Source organism: Oryctolagus cuniculus, chromosome 2 (genome assembly GCF_051225735.1).
Source record: "Oryctolagus cuniculus isolate XC-2025 breed Fujian yellow rabbit chromosome 2, ASM5122573v1, whole genome shotgun sequence".
In the NCBI taxonomy this organism is placed as follows: Eukaryota; Metazoa; Chordata; class Mammalia; order Lagomorpha; family Leporidae; genus Oryctolagus; species Oryctolagus cuniculus.
Genome location: NC_142868.1, coordinates 2,743,768 through 2,762,770, shown reverse-complemented (window position 1 = coordinate 2,762,770; position 19,003 = coordinate 2,743,768). Strand labels below are relative to the sequence as shown.

Here is a 19,003-nt window from a genome sequence, read left to right as displayed (position 1 = left end):
TACGTATGCTGCATTTCAATAAAATATTTAAAAAAAAGATCCTCTCCCAGGTACACACACATCAGCGGCCCAGAAAACTTTTTCTGCAGTATTTCAGGGGATTCTATATTCCTGAAGCCTGAAGACGAGGTTTACTGCCTTACGGGCGTGTTCTTGTTTCTTACAGAAAATTCATTTCAAATCAGAGCTTTCCATTCATTATACAGGAAAGAAATTTTAATCATCTTAGAGATTCACTTTCATGTTCTTCGACAGCCAGAGAGCGAGTGCCCATCCCACTTCCCAGACGCCTGCAGCAGCCAGGACTGGGCCAGGCCGGATCTCCAGTCCACCTGGGGGAAGCACCCAGGCACCCAGCCACCCCTGTGCCTCCCAGGGTGCACGTGAGAGGGAGCCGAGTCAGAAGTGGAGCCAGGACTCAAACCCGGGCCCTCTCACGAGGGACGCAGGCTCCCAGGCGGCGTCTTCGCTGCTGCGCCAAACGCCCACCCCCCAGGAAGAAAAGCTTAATGACAAACTCCCAGCCACCTGCAAGGTCAACGAGGTCACGCTGGGTCCTGAAGCACTGGACGAGCGCCATCAGCTGGGTCCTGGCCCACAAGAGACTCCTGATTCCTGGCTGTCAGTGAGGGGACAGGTGGCCGGCCGGACTTGTCTCCAGCCTGCAGGCAGTCTCTGAACCTCGGGCACTCGAGTCGCTGTCTCCGTTCCAGAGGGACACAGAACCACGCACTCCTCACCTCGTAGACTCCTTCATGTAAACCCTGAACAGCCAGCACCCCAAATTCCCCACACGGGTGTTTCTCTAATGAGTTCCCGGCAGAACCTGGGGAGGCAGATCAGGCTGCCTCAAGGCTCCAAAACACAGAACTTGGCGCTGCGTCTGACTGACCCCCTCCCCGCTGTGAACCTCGCCAACGGCTCACCGGGAGTCAGTCACCGCGGAGGGACCCTCACGTCCCCGCCTCGGCGTGCGTGTCCAGCAGAACGAGCTCACAGGACGCTGCTGTAAGTGCCTCAGACTCCCACGGTGGGCAGAAAGCGGTCCCCGAGCTCCCGGAGCCTGCGACTGAGCCACAGTACCGCAGGCGACTGTCCCGATGCTCTGGGAGGGCCCAACCTAATCGCACGCGCCTTCCACGAGGGGCTCCGCTGGTTCTGGGGAAAGAAGGGCTGCAGGCTGCTCCTGGGTGCTGGGGCAGTCACCAGACACCTGCTGCCCACCAGTGCCGGACACTTCAAACGCAGGCTGCCCAGTGTTTTTCTGCCCCTGACCTCGGCTGCCCTTTGCTTCCCCAACCTCAAGACAGGTCACTTAGGAACTGAAAGTCCCGCCCCTGTGCTGCGTTAAAGGGAGGCTCACGCACACGTCGGGAACCGAGGCGACGCGGGCCGAATCGTGTGCGCTCAATCACAGTTCTGCTCAGAGCAGGTTAATGCTAACAAACCCAGGCCTCACGTCGGGCAGAAATGCTAGAGGGCCAATTAAAGAGAGAAGAGGACCCTAAACGAAGCTGCCTAACACACGGATTGAAGGCCCTCTGTTTAATAAAGCATTATTGAAAACCTCTGGCAACACGAAATTGTACAACTTAACAAGATCCCATGCCTCCGTCACTCGCGCGATCCGGGATCCCGGCCGGGTGGAGAGGGTCTTACTGAGGCCTCACCGCACCCACGGGTGACGGAACTGAAGTTTGAGACGCGCCTGGCCATGACAAAGGCCTTCAAGACCCAGTCTCCAACTCAAGCCCTCACCCAAAAGCACTCCAGGAAGTTCTATCATACGATTCGTATTCCCACGCGGTCACCACCCGAAAGGCTCCTAGGCCGTCTGCACTACCACACCTGGGCAGCGAGAGGTGCGAAACCAAACACAGGAAACGGTCTTTGCTGGAGCTGACACCAAAGACTTAGAACTTAAAGCCCAAGAAAAATTATCTCTGAACTTCTTCCCTGAAAAGCAATACTTACTTAAACAGGAAGATTTACAGAACCATCGTAATCCGAAAACAGAGAAATCAGGGGTTTTAAAAGATTTATTTATTTATTTATTTGAAAGGCAGAGTTACAGAGAGAGGGAGAGAGAGAGAGAGAGGAGATCTTCCATCCGCTGGTTCACTCCCCAAATGGCCACAACGGCTGGGCCAGTTTGAAGCCAGGAGCCAGGAGCTTCCTCTGGGTCTCCCACGTGGGTGCAGGAGCCCAAGCACTTGGCCATCTTCCCTGCTTTCCCAGGCCATTGGCTGGGAGCTGGATTGGAAGTGGAGCAGCCAGGACTCGAACCAGTGCCCATGATGGGATGCCAGCACCACAGGCAGCAGCTTTTACCCACTATACCACAGGGCCGGCCCCAAGAGAAACACGTTTTTCAAAGGTTTATTCTATTTATTTGAAAGGCAGCGTGACTGAGAGAGAGGAGAGAGAAACAGAATATCTCCCACCTCCTGGTTCACTCCCAGATGGACGTCACAGAGGTCTGGGCCGGGCTGACGCCGGGAGGCAGCAACATCTAGGTCTCCAACGTGGGTAGGGACCCAAGTACTGGGACCATCTCTGCTGCTTTGCCAGGCACGTCAGCAGGGAGACAGGTCCTGAGGCACGGCCAAGGACTAGGAACGGGCGCTGCAACAAGGGGTTCAACCCTCCGCACAAGTGACCGTCCCGAGTTCCTCAAACACTCCTGGCAGCCGCAGCAGACCTGTGGGACGCCGCGCCACGGCATCAAACCGAGCAGTGCCCAGTAACGAGCTGAATTAGGTCCTCTGGGCACAGACGAACGGACGACTCAGAAACAGAGTCCAAAATCTGTCTTCTCCACCTGCACCCACGTCTATGAGGGAGATCCCTTTCCGTGTAATCCACATAAAATCAACTTGGGGCAGGCATTTGGCAACGCAGTTAAGACGCTGTGTGGGACACCCGCAGCCCAAACCGCAACGCCTGGGCAAACGCCCCCAGGAGGCAGCAGGCGATGGCTGAGCTCTGTGGGTCCCTGCCACCTGCATGGGGGACCTGGATGCAACGCCCCTGCTCCTGGCTTTAGCCTAGCCCAGGCCCAGCTACTGACGGTACTGCAGGAGTGAACCAGCAGACGGGAGAGCTCTCTCTGCCTCTCGCTTTGCCTTTTCAAATAAATAATTTCTTTGAACCAATCCTGCTATAAATGAAAAACACTCTCAATACAAAGCAAGCGTGAACTAGTTAAGTTTCATTTTAAACATTAATAAAATCCAAGGCCATAAAGAAATCTAGGGGCTGGTATGTGGCTTAGTGGGTAAAGCCTCCACCTGTGACACCGGCATCCCACATGGGCACCAGTTTGAGTCCCGGCTGCTCCACTTCCGATCCAGCTCTCTGCTGTGGACTGGGAAAGCAGTGGAAGATGGCCCAAGTCCTCGGGCCCCTGCACCCACGTGGGAGACCCAGAAGAAGCTCCTGGCTCCTGGCTCCTGGCTTTGGATCGGCGCAGCTCCAGCCATTGTGGCCATCTGGGGAGTGAAACAGTAGATGGGAGATAGATGGCTCTCTCCCCTCCACCCCCCACTCCCCGTAAACTGCATAATAAAAAAAAGAAAGAGGGGCCGGCACTGTGGCTCAGTGGGTTAATGCCCTGGCCTGAAGTGCAGGCATTCCAAATAGGCATCAGTTCGAGACCCGGCTGCTCCTCTCCAATCCAGCTCTCTGCTGTGGCCTGGGATAGCAGTGGAAGATGGCGCAGGTGCTTGGGCCCTGCACCCGCATGGGAGATCCCGGAAGAAGCTCCTGGCTCCTGGCTTTGGATCAGTGACGCTCCGGTCGTTGCAGCCAATTGGGGAGTGAACCACTGGATGGAAGACCACCCCCCCTCTGCCTTTCCTCTGTGTAACTCAGACTTTCAAATAAATAAAATCTTTAAATAAAAAAATAAAAAAGAAAGAAATAGAAAAATATAGTTGAGTGTGAAGACCCCTCCTAAAATAAGAGACCCTTACAAAACACACCACATGGGGCAAACGACAGAGCGCGTCGTAAGTGAAGAATGCAAATCAAAACCAAGACGAAACTCCAGTGACTTAAACAAAAAGTGGGTTTCAGCAGCCCTACTTGACAGTTATCAACTATTTTTAATCTCTGTAATTTAATTTTAATTTTAAACTTAATCTCTGTAAATGACTAAGAGTAGCGAAGGGAATTTGTTTATGAATGTTTTCTACAGACAGAAACATGTGGCTTGAAGAAACCCAGGCAACCCCAGTCCCACCTTACAAACAGGTACACGGGGAAGGGGGTGACGTTCGAAAGGGTTGGCTGCTACATTCCTGAGCCTCAGAGCCTCCTTAAAGGTCCCTTAACGTATAACGCAAGTCTTCAAGGCACTCCCAAAATTCCATTGATTTCAGATTCTCCAAAACAAAATCTCTGTAAAGTACTGGGACACAGAGAAGCCTACATTCGGTAGATTTCAGATGAGATTTAAAAGACTCAAAAAAAAAAAAAAAAAAACCCACCCTGGAAAAAAAAAACAGAAAAGGACCTGCACCCACGACCTTCGTCAAGAAGGAACCGGTCTAGAAGTGAAGATGTTGCAACTAAAACATGGATGAAGAACACCAGGGTGCCCCTGCCCGGAACTGCCAAGTGCACGCCCTAGCTTCATCGGGAGGGAAACGTCCTCCACCATTCACGACACGGCCACCAGGAAACCTGTGGCTCGCGGTGCAAGGCTCAGGGCTGACAGGGCTCTCACAAACACCTGGTCTAAGACCCTCGGGGTGAGAAGAGCCCAGCCCAGAAGAGGGAGCCCCCAGGAACCAGGGCCACCAGAGTCACATCAGAACGAGAGACTTCAAATCCAGTGCCCACAGCCAAGGGCGCAGGGGCATCTGAAAACCCCTGGAGAACTGGAGGCTTAACACCCGGCGCAGCGCGGGTCCAGGCAGGGGAGCGGCCTCCTCCAGGGGTCCAGGCAGGGGAGCGGCCTCCTCCGGCTACGGGCTCAGACCACGGCCCTTAGCCTGGGCCGACCGCTCTGCCCTGCAGACCCTCAGCTGGGACGGGCAGGACGCAGCTTCAGCGCCAGGGTGTCGCCCAGGCAGGCACAGCGGTGACCGCCGGCGGCCACGCACCGCCTCCAGCCCGGAGAGAAACGCGCGCTGCCCGTGCCCAGGGACACCTTGGAAAGGGAAAGGCTGTGCTGCGGGAGCCTGCGGTGCCCAGGGCCACAGTCACGCGTGGCACAGGGCGGCTGATGAAACTCCGGCCGGCCGACCGCCTCCACCGCGCGGTGGCTGCAACACAGCGGCCCGGGGCCGGCAGAGCCTGGCGGCCAGGCCGAGACCAGCAGGAGGACCGCCGGCCCGGCCCGGCCCGGCCCGCCCCGGCCCGCGCTCCCCCGCGCGCAGGGAAGTCGGCCCGTCCGGGGTTTTTTTCTTCCCAAATCTAACGGAAGACACCAAGACGCGCCGGGCGGAGGGCTCTGCTCCCTCCCATTGGAGCCGGCGGCCTGACAGCCGCGCTCGCGGGGCAGAGGGGCGGCCCGGCCGACCCCCGCGCCAGGGTCCAGAGCCGCCCGGCCCGGCCCGGCCCGGAGGGCGCCCCACGCGCCCGCGCGCCCCGGCCCGGCGAGGCGGGCGTCCCACCCGGGCCCGCTGACACGCACACGGCGGCCCCGCGGGCGCCGGGAGGGGCCGCGCACGCACCCCGGGGCCACGCACAAAGCACAAGGCACCGCCGGCGACACGCGCGGCGGGCAGGCAGGGCCCCGCGGACAGCCAGCCCCGCACGCGCACCCGACTCGCCGGGCAGCGGCCCCGCAGGGTCGCGGAGCCCCCTCGGCGTCCCCGAGACGAGGCCAGGCCGGGGCGCACGGACGCGCGGCGGCCGTCAGGCCGCGACCCCCGAGCCCCGTCTCGGCGGCGCTCAGGGCGGCGCCCCACTCGCGCCCGTCACGCCCGGCCCCGGGACCCCGGCCCAGCCCCTGGGGACCTCCGCCGCGTCTACGGACCACAGCTGGGCCCCGGAGACCCCCGCCTGCCTCCAAGACCCCAATCCCGCCCCTCGAAAGCCAGCCCGGTCCAAAGACCCCCGGCCGGACGGGGAGACCCCTGCCATGCCCTGAGATCTCCGGGCCGCCAGGAGACCCCCGCGCGGCTCCGGGAAACCCGGCCGGTGCAGAGACCCCAGCCCTGCCCCGGACACCCCTCCCAGCCCTGTGCGGAGACCCCCGCCCGGCCGCCTCACCTCAGGCCGCCGCCTCGCCTCGGGCCGCCCCCAGCGCTCGCTCCCGGCCCGAGGCGCCCGGCACAGTGAAGGCAGCTGAGCAGCCGGCAGCGCCACGGCCGCCTCAACAATGGACCCCCGGGGCGGGGCCGCCGCCGCCTTCGCCTCAGCCGGTCGCCCCGCTCGGGCTCGGGCTCGGGCTCGCGCGGAGCTGCAGCCGGCGAGGGGATGCGGCCGGGCCGACTCGGCGCAGGCGCACACCGCGCAGGCGCACGCCGCCCCGCCCCCGGCGGAGCCCAGCGCCCAGGCCCCGCCCCCCGGCCAATGGGGAGGCAGCGCGGCGGAGGGGGCGGGGCCGGGGAAACAAAGGGAGCCGGGGCGGGGCGGCGCCGCGGGGGCTGCGGGGGTCCCGGCGCGGGGGCGGGGCCGGGCGCTGGCCGGGCTCGCGGCTCCCGCCAGCCCCACCCTAAGGCGTCGTGGCCTCGGTTCACCTGGACGCGTCCACGGCACACCCCGGACTCAGGTCCGCGGGGCTGAGAGCGACCGGGCGGCCGTGCTGCAGGCAAGGGAAACCGCGCCGGGGGGCGAAGCCGCCTGCCGCCCGAGCGCCCACCGCCGGGTCCCGGCAGGGCCGGAGGTGGAGAGGGTCCTCGGCGTCCCCGAGGCGCCGGACCGCCCTTTCCCGCCTCCGGCTGTTCTGTCCTTGCCGTGCGCACCTGCGGTGCCCGGGTCCGCGCCTGTCACCCCCATTCCGGCAGGTGCCGCCGTCCTCACCGCGAGCCTTGGCGTCCTCCCCCGCAGCGGCTGCCCTTGCCCGCGGGTCCGGCGCCCACCTCGATCCGCGCCCTTGCTGCCGACCTGTGCCTTGGCCCCCTCACCTGCTTCCTGGCTCTGGCTGCCGGAGGCACCTCCCCGAGGGAAGGACCTCGCCGCCCCCAGCCCCCAGCCCCAGCCGGCTCCGCCGCATTCCTCCTCTCGGGAAGCAGCTCAGGTCGGACGCTAAGGCCGCCCTCTGTTCCTCCCCCCACCCACCCCCAACAGGCCTCGCTGCCCGCGCAGGGGTCTGTGGGTCTCGCCTCCGCGAAGGCAGGGTCCGATCCTTAGCCCTCTCTGTGCACAGCGGAAGTTGGAAGCACGGATCGGGGACCCCTCCTCAGCTCCCTCCACACACACACACACACACACACACACACACCTGCACACCCACTCACACACCTGCCGGCGGCTGAAAACCTGGCCTCAAACAAGCTCTTCCCCACCCAGGGCCCCACTGTGGTTTGGGGTGTCCTTGGGGACCAGGAAAAGCCAACGCCCAGGCAACCTGACCCCCCTGCACCCTGGGCCTGGCCAACTCCTGCCGGCACCTCAAGCCTCGCCTTAAAGGTGAGACCTCCCAGCCACCACCCTCACCACTGCGGCAGCCTCGCGGGAAGAGGTGACCCGTGATCCACACCCTTGTATGATGCCCCCAGCCTCGCTTGCGGGCAGAACCGGGGCAAGTGTGTAACCGCGGTCACCTGGCGTTCCCTGAGCCTCCACCTCAGGACATCAGAAGGAGGTGTGTGTGCAGGGCGCCTCTGGGGAGGGGTCTGCTCGACCAGCAGGAGTCTGGAAATGGAATCTTGCCCAGCCGTGGGGCTGCATGGAGCTGGTGAGGACCCCAGCAGAGGACCCAGGTAAAGGGTTGCGCGCCCCTGACGCTCAGTTACGAGACTGGGCTGCTGTTTCCAGCGGAGTCTGTGGTTATTTGCCATGAAGCAGTATAAAGCAGACACGGGGCAGACACTCCGTGTGCTGGCCTGGCTGCCTCTTGCGAGGCCCACAGCCCATGCTGGAGGGCCCGGGTGCAAGTCCCAGCTCTGCCCTCCATGCTGCTCCCTGCTAAAGCAGACCCTGGGGGGCAGCAGGTGGCGGCTCCAGCACTTGCGACCCTGCCTTTCAGATAAAACTGTGCGGGTCTCCTTGGCACTACCCCGTCCTAGCTCCCCCTGCTTCTTCCTGGCATTCATCACAGTCGTCCTTACAGTTTCGGGTCTCTCTCTGGCCAGTGGGAAGAAGTCCCCGTGAGAACAGAAACCCACTTGCAGGCCCATGGCTGGCCTCCAGATGGGCTGCAGACACGGGTGGCTGACCCGCCTCCCTTCCCCCGGCCGTGCTTTGCCACAGAAACCGGGCGAGCTTCGGCGGGCGGCCGTGGCACTGTGCCCAGGCCAGGTCAGCGTGAGTGCAGGTGGCGGGAGGCTTCTAGGGGTGGGCCCACTATGGCGGGTTTGTGGCCATGAGCGCTGACTGTCTGTTGTTCAGAGATTTTTTTTTTTAAGTTTTATTCATTTTTTATTTGAAAGGCAGAGTTACAGAGAGGGAGGGAAGGTGGGGAGGGGGAGATCTCTCATCTGGTTCACTCCCCAAATGGCCCCAATGTCCAGGGCTGGGCTAGGCTAAAGCCAGGAGCCAGGAGCTTTATCCAGGTCTCCCACAGGGGTTCAAGGACCCAAAGACTTGGGTCATCTTCTACTGCTTTCCCAGGTGCATTAGCAGTGAGCTTGGATTGGAAGTGGAGCAGCCGGGACTCGAATTGGCCCCTGTATGGGATGCCGGCGCTGCAGGCAGGGGCTTAACCCACAACACCACAACACTGACGCCTGTTCAGGAATTTTATAAGTCTATTTTTTTTTTGACAGGCAGAGTTAGACAGTGAGAGAGAGAGAGACAGAGAGAAAGGTCTTCCTTCCGTTGGTTCACCCCCTAAATGGCCGCTATGGCCGGCGCTGCGCCGATCCGAAGCCAGGAGCCAGGTGCTTCCTCCTGGTCTCCCATGGGGTGCAGGGCCCAAGCACTTGGGCCATCCTCCACTGCCTTCCTGGGCCACAGCAGAGAGCTGGACTGGAAGAGGAGCAACCGGGACAGAATCCAGCGCCCCAACTGGGACTAGAACCCGGTGTGCTGATGTCGCAGGTGGAGCATTAGCCAAGTGAGCCACTATATTTGTTACTTAAATATTATATCAGGTTAAGGTTGCAATTTAAACTATGTCAAAAATATATTAATACACAACACACATTAAACTATGTAGAAAACAAAGACAGTCGAAATCCATTATTTCCTGATCCTGGCTCCTGAGGCGTGTGGATTCCTGTGTGATAGAAATCTTACTTAAGGGGTTGAGAGGTCGTGTTGGCAGCCTGAAATCAGCAGACTGGATGAGTCTACCCCAAAATTGGCAAAAATCCGGACTTTTCCTCTCTTCTTCCCAGATTCAGCTTTTGTCTCTGTAACAAACTGCCCAAGGCGGTCAGGTTATAAAGATGAGAGGTTTATTCTGGCCCACGGCCCTTCCTGGTGATGGCCACCTCACCCAGCATGAGCCCTTCGGCGTGCAGAGTGCACGTGGCATGGGACAGGGGTGTCTGTCCCTGTGCCATCTTGCAGGGCCTCCAGGATTCAAATCCCAGGGCTCCACCCTATCGACATAATCCACTCATTTTCCAAGGTGGGATTGAGTTTTCACCCTCTGACTACCACAGACATAACATGTTGGGGAGTGCAGCCCTGCGTGATGTCAGGGGACAGGCCCTGCGTGGTGTCAGGGAACAGGTCCCGTTCACATCCACGCACAGCCCTTGTGGCCCTGGACATACATGTGGCTGAGCTGTAGCCATGGGGAACACAAGGAGACCAGACAGGCTCTGGGTCCCTGGAACAGGACCTGCGTCACCGACCCCCAAAACTCCCATGAGCCAGGAGACACAAAGGCCTCTTTGGTGAGGCCACTGTTGGCTGCTTCCACCTCACACAAAGGATTCTCAGTGAAGCCTGTGGACACTCGATGCCTATTTGTAGGATAAACTCAGCCCACCTCGGAGGGACGTGGCCAGGCCCCTTGATTTACGAAGATGTCACATCCCAATTATCCCATCAAAAGTTGAAAACATCCGAAGCTGAACCCGAGTTGAGCGCACCTGACCCACCAGGCATCCCAGCTCAGCCGCACGGCGCAGTGCAGGGGCCCGTGTGAGCCTCAGACTGGACGCAGCAGCACAGGGCCACTGCCTGGCGTCACCAGAGAGGCCTGCACCGTGCACTGCTTCCGTGGGACAAGATCACAATTTAAAACTCAAGGTGTGGTTTTCACCGAATGAGTGCCCCTCGTGTGCCATCGTACGGCTGAGAAATCATTGTCAGGGACCAGCCGTCGTGGGGTGCCCCTCACAACACCCCCGGCCCGGTTGCGGGCAGAGCAGTACACCCGGATTAGCAGAAAGGTCTTATGAAAATGAAATTCACCTCTTGAGACCTCAAGACACAAACCAAACCCTGCTTTCCCGCCACAGCCTTCTGACGTAGAGAGAGCCTCTCTCTCCAGGAGAATGAGCAGGTTCATTGCTCCGAGAGCTGGACCAGGCCAGCTTGATTCTGCGAAGGGCTACCTGGTGGAGCTGGTGACTCGAGACCGTTCCCCAAACTTTCCCAGCAACAGATCTCACGAGAAAGGAAACTGTCACAGCTGTTTCAGAGCCAGAGTAAGCTCCACTTCCCTGATACTCTGGACGCAGCGTGCCTACAGGGAGCAGAGCTCACCCACGACCCCCGGGCACCCGGGGGAATCCGGGGCCCCAGTCAGATGCCATCCCAGTTCACCGGAGTGAAAGCTCACGGGGCAGCTGCACGCACAATTACCCACCCCAGGCCTAGAGACTCAAACCAGCAGCGGTGATCTCATAGTGTCTGTGGGGCAGGACCCCAGCCTGCATTCCCCGGTGCCCGCGGCTCAGGGTCTCTCGCCAAGGCTGCAGGGAATCTGTAGCTGGGACTGTGAGAGGGGGAGCTGTCTCCAGCTCACTCACACGATGATGACAGACCTCAGCCCCTGGCCAGCTGTGGGTCTCCCTCCATGGCTTGTCACATGAGTCATTCACAGGTCAAGTCACAGCTAAGCATTTTCAAGATGACTCAGGAACAGGTCAGCGAGGGGGCGAGAGAAAGCACCCACGATGGAGCCACAGTCCTTACTAACCCAGGTCCAGAAGGGGAATCTCATCGTTGTCTGGCATTGTGTAAACTAAGTCCGTAGGAGCAGCCCACACTCAACAGAAGGGGTCACACAAGGCTGAGAGTGCCAGGAAGTGGGGTGCACCCCAGGGGCTGCCTGCTGAAAACAAATGATTCGTTTTTTAAATCTTAAAAGCAACCAAAAACAATCAAGCATCACACTCTGTGCTGTAGAATACAGGAATGACAGACAACTCCTCACCCAGCACAATGGAGGCCAGAAGACAATGGAATAATGGCACTCGGTCTGCTGCAGAACCCACGGCTCCACCACGGCTGTCGCGCACTGGCTGCAGTCGGCTCCCCGCACAAGGAAACACCTCACAGGGGGCCCCCTTGCAGGGCTCTGCCCCTTTGGAAACTCTGGCCTATCGGAAGGATGGGGTGGGTGGTGTCAGAGAAAGCACACACAATCGCCTTCTGAGACCAGCTCTGACACTCGTATGACCACGGGCAGGTCTCTCAGCTTCCCCACCGGCAGTGGCCACATCCATGTAACACGCACCAGCCCTGCCACACTGGACCCCTGGGACTGGATCTGTAAACTGCTGATCTCACGCAGGCACTTCATGGATAGTTCCTCCCCTGCTGGCACGGCCCTACCCGCCCCTCCAGACTCAGCTCGAACGTCACCCTCTCTGGGCCACTTGAACAACCACAGTACCACAGTGCTTAGTCCACACGGTCCTGGTGTGTTTCCTGATCTGTCTCTTGTGTGCTCTGGGGAACTTGCCCACAGCAGGCGATGCCCCTAACCTCCCTGGCACCCACGGGGTGCCTGGGTCTGTCATGGGTGCTTGACGAATGCTTATTGTTTGTTGGGAGACAGCTGGATGTCAGAGAGTTGTCCAGATCTTAATCTTATGCTGGGAATATTTATGCTCACACGCACCAGCACTCTGCCTGCTCCTCCTCCCCCCAGAGGGACCCTACCGTCCCCCTCACTGACACCCTCATCGTCCTTCTTCTCCCTCGGCTCCCCCCACCCCAGTTGGAGGGCAGGTCCAGATTTTTATCTGCCTTGTTCACCACTGTACCTTTGCATTCCAGAAGGGTACCTGGCCACAGCAGGTGCGCAGGGATTATTTGCTGATGTAATTGGTGCAGCTCATGGGGCTGTCAAGAGGTTTCAATCTTTCACAACACTGCTGCAGCGTATTTTCCTGTTTTCCGTCGGTCCTGATGTGCTCAGGTCTGAGTTGTAAAGACAGCACATCCACCCTTCCAGCTGCTGCCTGAGCCACCCCACCCCCAGATGGACAGGTGGATGCCAGTGTGACCCCCAGATGGAGACATGGGAGTCCCCTGTGGTCCCCAGATGGACACCTGGGTGCCAGTGTGACCCCCGGATGGAGACATGGGAGTCCCCTATAGTGCCCAGATGGACAGGTGGGTGCCAGTGTGACCCCCAGATGGACACGTGGGTGTCCCCTGTGGTCCCCAGATGGACACGTGGGTGCCAGTGTGACACCCAGATGGACATGTGAGTGTCCCCTGTGGTCCCCAGATGGACACGTGGGTGCCAGTGTGACACCCAGATGGACATGTGAGTGTCCCCTGTGGTCCCCAGATGGACACATGGGTGCCAGTGTGACCCTCTGATGGAGATGGGGTGCCAGTGTGACCCCCAGATGGACACGTGGGTGTCCTCTATGGTCCCCAGATGGACATGTGGGTGCCAGTGTGACCCCCAGATGGACACGTGGGTGCCCTGTGTGGCCCCTATATGGACAGGTGGGTGCCTGGTGTGACCCCTAGATGGAGACATGGGAGTTCCCTATGGTCCCCAGATGGACACGTGGGTGCCAGTGTGACCCCCAGATGGACACGTGGGTGTCCCCTGTAATCCCCTGATGGACATGTGGGTGCCTGTGTGACCCCTAGATGGACAGGTGGGTGCCTGGTGTGACCCCTAGATGGAGACATGGTGTCCCCTGTAGTCCCCAGATGGACATGTGGGTGCCCATGTGGTCCCCAGGTGGACACGTGGGTGCCCTGTGATCCCCAGGTGGACATGTGGGTGCCCGTGTGACCCCCAGGTGGACACGTGGGTGCCCTGTGACCCCCAGATGGACACGTGGGTGCCCTGTGACCCCCAGGTGGACGCATGGGTGCCAATGTGACACTCTCTCTGTCACTCCTCCCCCACTGCACAGGGCTCTCCTTGCCAAGGTCCCTGCGCACTCCTTGGGGCTACCCTCAGAGGACTCACCCAGTGCTGTGTGAGCCCACCTGGACCTCTGCTGCTCGGATCCTGCTCCCCTGGCGTCCAGGGTGCTCCACACTCCTGCTGACCCTCCTTCTCCTCGTCCTGCTCTGCCCTCCCCCCACCACACCCTAAAGGGACCACCCTGCCTCAGGTTCTGCACAGGGCTCTCAGCTCCACTCACTGTCGCCATCGCCCTGGGCGCCGTCCCCACCCCCAGTCAGGTCCGTCTGTCCAGCTGTCTCCTCAGTGAGATGGAGCTGCTCTCCCGCTCCCCAAGCCCAGGGCTCCTCCTGGGTTCCCCCGCCACCCCCCATCACCCACGGCAGAAAGCAAGACCCAGGCCTGCCTCTTCTCTCCCTGTGGAACCCGGGTCCTCCTGCCCTGCCTCCGGGCCTCTGCAGCTCCCTCAGGGCTCTGGCTGCTGCGCCAGCACCAGCCTCCCCACCTGCGCCCTGGCCACCCCCTGCCGTTCTCCCCAGGCAGTCTGGGGTCAGGAAAGGGGACGGATGGTCCTCAGGGTGAACCCCACCATTCCCGCCTGGAAGGGCAGGTTGGACGCGAAGCCCCTGGGCGACGAGTGAAGTTAAACCTCCATGGACAGGAACCGGCTGGCAGCTGCCCACGCAAGTGTACGTTTGGGTAGGCGTGGAGTTGAGAGCCGGGCGGCCGCCGAGGGCGGAGCGCCACGATGTGCACGCCAATCAATCAGGACCTCATGGCCAGCGCCCAGTGCGTGGCCTAGGCCACACCCACCAGCACCGTGCAGCTGCAGCTTCCTGCGAGTGTCTCCCAAACGACAGGGTGGGCCTCGCAGGGACACCAGTGGGTGCCCCACACCCACCCCAAAGACACTTCCGGCTGGCCTCGCCCACGCCCACGGCAGGTGGGCGGCAGAGGCGGCAGCCCCACCCTCACCCCGCACAGGCGCTCACGCTCTGGGCTTTGGGGCTTGGGCGGTCTCTTGGTGATGGGGTGGTCGCTCGCTCTTGTTTGCCTCCTGCAGAACCCGGGAGCGGGCCTGGCCGGTCTCTGAGGACCCCGCCCCCCACCAGGCTCCTCACCATGCTTCCGATTTCAGATGAATGTGATGGCCGAAACCAAGCTGACTTCCACCCACTCGGCGCCCGCAGGGGCAGGTGTGATGCCCCGCGACAGAGAACGCAGGTCACACCCACCCCCGGGCCTGGGCGAGGGAAGCGTCCCCGCAGGCTCGCTGTAGACAACAGCGGCTGCACCCGGGCATCACCCGGCGGGGTGTGGGGCACAGGGAAGAGGGGGCACCAAGGACCAGGGGACGCACGGGCCTAGAGGCCCTCAGCCGGGCACAGATGCCACAGCTCTGAGCCCCGGCCGTGGACTCTGAGCCTTAGGCAGGCCCCGGGCCGTGGTCAGACAGCGGGGGACCGAGAATCCCTGCTCGGTCTCGAAGACCCGGGCTGTGCAGTCTGACTCGCTGGTCTGACCCCCCACCCCCCCGGCCCCCGTGGACCCAAGGCCATTCCCTGGCTTCTCCCGGCCTCAGTTTGCTCAGCCGTAGAGCAGAGCCAGTGGCGCCCGCCTCCCCCAGCCGCTCCGGCTCGAACCCGGGCAACGCCTGCAAGCCGCCGGCTCGTTTCCGGCTCGGAGCAGGAGTTAATGGCGACTCCAGTGCGCGGAGAGGCGGCCTCAGAGGAGGAACGCGGGGCAGGCTGGGACTGCAGCGCGCGGGCTCAGCTGGCTGGGAGCTCCCAGGCCTCATCTCAATGGAATGTTTCATTTTGGGTTTTTTTTTTTTTTTTTTTTTGGTGCTTTCTGCCAACAAAATATTTCTTTAAGACAGCATTTCCACTCCTGGTTCTTTTCAGATTCCAATTCAATCCATGCTTTTTTTTCCCTCTAATTCCATTTCATATGAAACACCCATTGGCTGCAGTGGCCACAGAAACGTGGTATCGTGCTGACACGCCGTGGCAACAGCGGGGGGGGGGGGCGCCAGTGTGCATGTGTGCTGAGCGGCTCTACCCTAGCCCGCTCTCTCTCTCTCTCTCTCTCTCTCTCTCTCTCTCCCTGGCAGAGTTTAATGATTTCCCAAAAGCGTGGGACTTCTGTGAAAAACATCTCTCTCTCAAGCGGGCTCACCTGTGGCTTTCAGAGTAAAGCCTAGAGAACTGAACAGGAAGTCAAAAACAGCCCCGAGATCGGCGCCAAGGCATAGCGGGTAAAGCCGCCGCCTGCAGTGCGGGAATCCCATGTGGACACCAGTTCGAGTCCCGGCTGCTCCTCTTCCAATCCAGCTCTCTGCTGTGGCCTGGGAAAGCAGTAGAAGATGGCCAAGTGCTTGGGCCCCTGCACCCACGAGGGAGACCTGGAAGAAACTCCTGGCTCCCGGCTTCAGATCAGTGCAGCTCTGGGAGTGAACCAGTGGATGGAAGACCTCTCTCTCTTCTCTCTCTCTCTCTCTCTCTCTCTCTCTCTCTCAAATGTGACAGGGCTTGGTATTAGCAAAGCTGGGATTAGAGCTCAGGGACAGGTCTCCCACCGAGAACACCAGAACACCAACACAGTTACCTCCCAGCCAGCTGACAAGGCTCAGAGAAAATTCAACATCGGCTCCCAATCTCTCTCTCTCTCTCTCTTTCTCTCTCTCACACACACACACACACACACACACACACAGAGGGCTGCTGGTTCCTGGACAGGATACCATGCACACCCAACACCTGGCATCAGGCGAGAAACTCCTAGGAAAGCCAGAGCGAGGCGCCCACCTCCGCCGCTGTCGACTTAAGCTTGTGTTTGGGCGTAGCTGTGGACAAAGGTGGGCTGGGCGGGAGTGGAGGCGGGGGCAGGGCAGCGGACCGGCCTGGAGCCTTTCACATGAGGAACCTTTATTACGTATCAAAAACGGATCAGACGCATTTTAACAACATTGTCAAAGGAGCATTTCACTTTGAGGACCAGGAATGGCTCGCGCCACCTGGGGCGCCTGTGTGCGAGGCCAACGGAGGACCCTGGAGTCCGGTGCCTCCGGCAGGTGCAGAATCTGAGGCCTGGTGCGGAGGACCCGCCTCAGGCACACACACCCCGAGCCCGGGACCAACCGACCTCCCAGCCCTCGGCCTGGCCACTTGGCCCGGAATGGCTCCGTCTGGACCTGCCCCACCCCCACTCTCTGGAATGAGGTCTGAGTGGCTGCTCCAGGCCCATCTACACAGAGGCCACCAAGACGCGGGGTCTCCTACCTGGGGGTCTTGTCTTGGGCTCTGCCACGACCCGCTTCCACTTCCTCTCCAGAGCGGACCCCCCACTGCCCTGCTCCGCTTTCAGAGAGAGACTCTGATTGGCCAGGCTCACCCTCCCTCCTGTGGGACAGAATGTCCACACCAGACCTCGTGGGCTGCTAGCCAGCCTATGGGCTCCGACCTCTGGGCCGGCTGCCCCCTCTGGCCCAATCAGGTGCGCTCAGGAGGGCGGGGCCAGGGCCCCACGGCATTCAGGGTCATTCCTGGGCAGAGCTGGAGCCCTGCGCCCCGGGGGCGGGGCCGTGGCTGGTACCCAGACACCGGCCAAAAGTGGCCACTTTGGCCCAGCCTCCCGTCCCAGGCGTGATGGCAGGGTCCTCGGCCGCACACTGTGTCCAGGGCTTTGTTGGGGCTGGAGAATGGCCTGGCCGGACGACTGCATTTACCAGCTTTCCTATGGGAGAGAGAGGTCTTGGGATCATTCACGGGCCACAGAGGTCCCCACGGGGGTGGCCTCGTGTTTTGGGCGGCAGAGACGTGCCTGGCACAGCAGTTGAGACACGGCTGGAGACCCCCACAGCCCACAGTCCTGGCTGGCTGCACCAGGACTGCCAGCTTCCTGCTGACTCCTGTCTCGGGAGGCTCTAGTACTGGGGTCCCTGCTCTGAGCTCAGGGCTCCTGGCTGTGGCCTGGCTCAGTCCTGGCGGTCGCAGGGGTCTGGGGAGTCTTGCAGCTGGAACATGGCAGCCATAGCAGCACCAGAGAGGCTGGGAAATGGGGGCCAGGGCTGCTTTGAAGGGAGGAAGGAGAAGACCCATGGGGTGTTGAGGCCAGAAGGAAGGCCACTGACCAAGGCCAGTGTCTCAGGGGATCCCCAAGAACCGAGGTGACAGGCAGCAACCTCAGGACTCCCTGGCCAGGCCGCCCCGACAAGGACCCAGCTCCCAGCCAGCCACAGCAAGCCCACCCGCACTGGCATGATGGTGAGTGTCCCCACCTGCCGACACAACCAGGGCCAGGAGTCCAGCCTCGGCCTGGCAACCTGCCCTGTGTTGGGGTCGGGGGCAGAGAAATCCCGCCCCCGGCACCTGTTCCTCCCCAGCTGGGGGGGGCCAGCAGCCCCACCCCCACGCCAGGCTCTGCCACCAGCCCAGAGCGCAGCCTCCTCAGTGGTGCTGAGCTGGGCAGCCCCGGGAAGGTGGCCTGGTGCCTCTCGGAGCCGCCCTTCTGCCTCTGTGAACCGTGGGTTCCAGAAGGCTCCGCCTCCCAGATGGTCAGGGGACCCAGAGTGCTCCGGGAGGAAGCGTGGAGAAGCAGGTGCCCCTCCCTGGGGCCGTGCGTCCACCAGGGGGGCGCAGGGCCAGCATGGGGCGAGCACCCTGGAGGAGTTTTCCAAGCTGAACACGGGAGGCGGCATCCTGCCTCTCAGCCTCTCAGAAGCTGCGCCCGCCCAGTGGGGGCTGGTGCACCCCGGGGCCTCCCGGTGGTCCTGCCCTCCAGCAGGGTGGGCTGCAGTCCTGTGACTCTGCAACCGCGCCCCGGCTCCCCCTGCTCTGGCTCCTTTCTGAGTGCCCCTCCCTGGGCCCTGCCTGATCACCTGGGCTGTGGACAGCGAGCCTGTGGCAGCACATGGCACCCCTGCCGAGGCGAATCCCCCTCCCCCAAGGAGGGCGCACTGGGCAGGGCGGAGGTGCGGAGGGCCTGGTGGCCATCTGAGGTCACCTGCTGGCCCCGGGGCAGCAAGGGGCCCAGGCGGGCTCACAGGGAGAGCCGTGGGAGGACCGTGGCTGTGCCGAGCTCCAGATGTGCACATCTGGTTCCCGTCTTCTGCCTCTCCTGGGACACACAGACTCCCACGCTTCCTGGACCCCATGGCAGCTGGGTGGAGTCACGTGACCGGCTCTGGACAACGGGTGGGGACTCGAGGGGACCCGCGTCACTTCCGGGGCCAAGCCCTAAGGCCTGCTGTGGCCCTGCCAGGCTTTCTCCCTGCCGCTGGGACGCTGAGGCAGTGTGCAGAGGAGCAAGCCCTGGGGGAGGCCCTGCAGGCTCGGACCCCACCCCAGCCTGTCCAGGCCGGCCTGTGCTGCAGTCACGGAGCCTGGCCTGTGGCCTCGGGGGTGGGCGGGTCCTCAGGGCCTGGGGCTGAGTTTCAGTTAGCAGAGGCTAATGGCCCCCTGTGCATCCTGCACCCAGGGCTGTGCCTGGCACAGGGCGTGGTGGCTACTGACCAGGCGCCAGGAGTGCTGTGCTGGCCAAGAATGTGGGGGGTAGGGAGGGCTCCTGCCGAGCCGTGGCGGGGGCTGGGGCGACAGCAGCGCT

General features: G+C 61.4%; 1 protein-coding gene across 11 annotated transcripts in view; it reads right to left on the bottom strand.

Moving 5' to 3' along the window:
• AFAP1 (actin filament associated protein 1) overlaps nucleotides 1-7,070 on the bottom strand; it is a 173,848-nt gene extending 166,778 nt beyond the window's left edge. For 8 of the 11 annotated variants that reach the window (XM_089325157.1, XM_089325143.1, XM_089325172.1 and 5 more), the window contains exon 1: nucleotides 6,223-6,464. The gene's annotated coding sequence lies outside the window, so the exon portion shown is untranslated. Of the gene's footprint in view, nucleotides 1-6,222; nucleotides 6,467-6,975 lie in introns of those variants that run through there. The other 3 variants (XM_089325161.1, XM_089325224.1, XM_089325204.1) reach the window with 3 other exon arrangements.
• Between the last annotated feature and the right edge of the window lie 11,933 nt (nucleotides 7,071-19,003).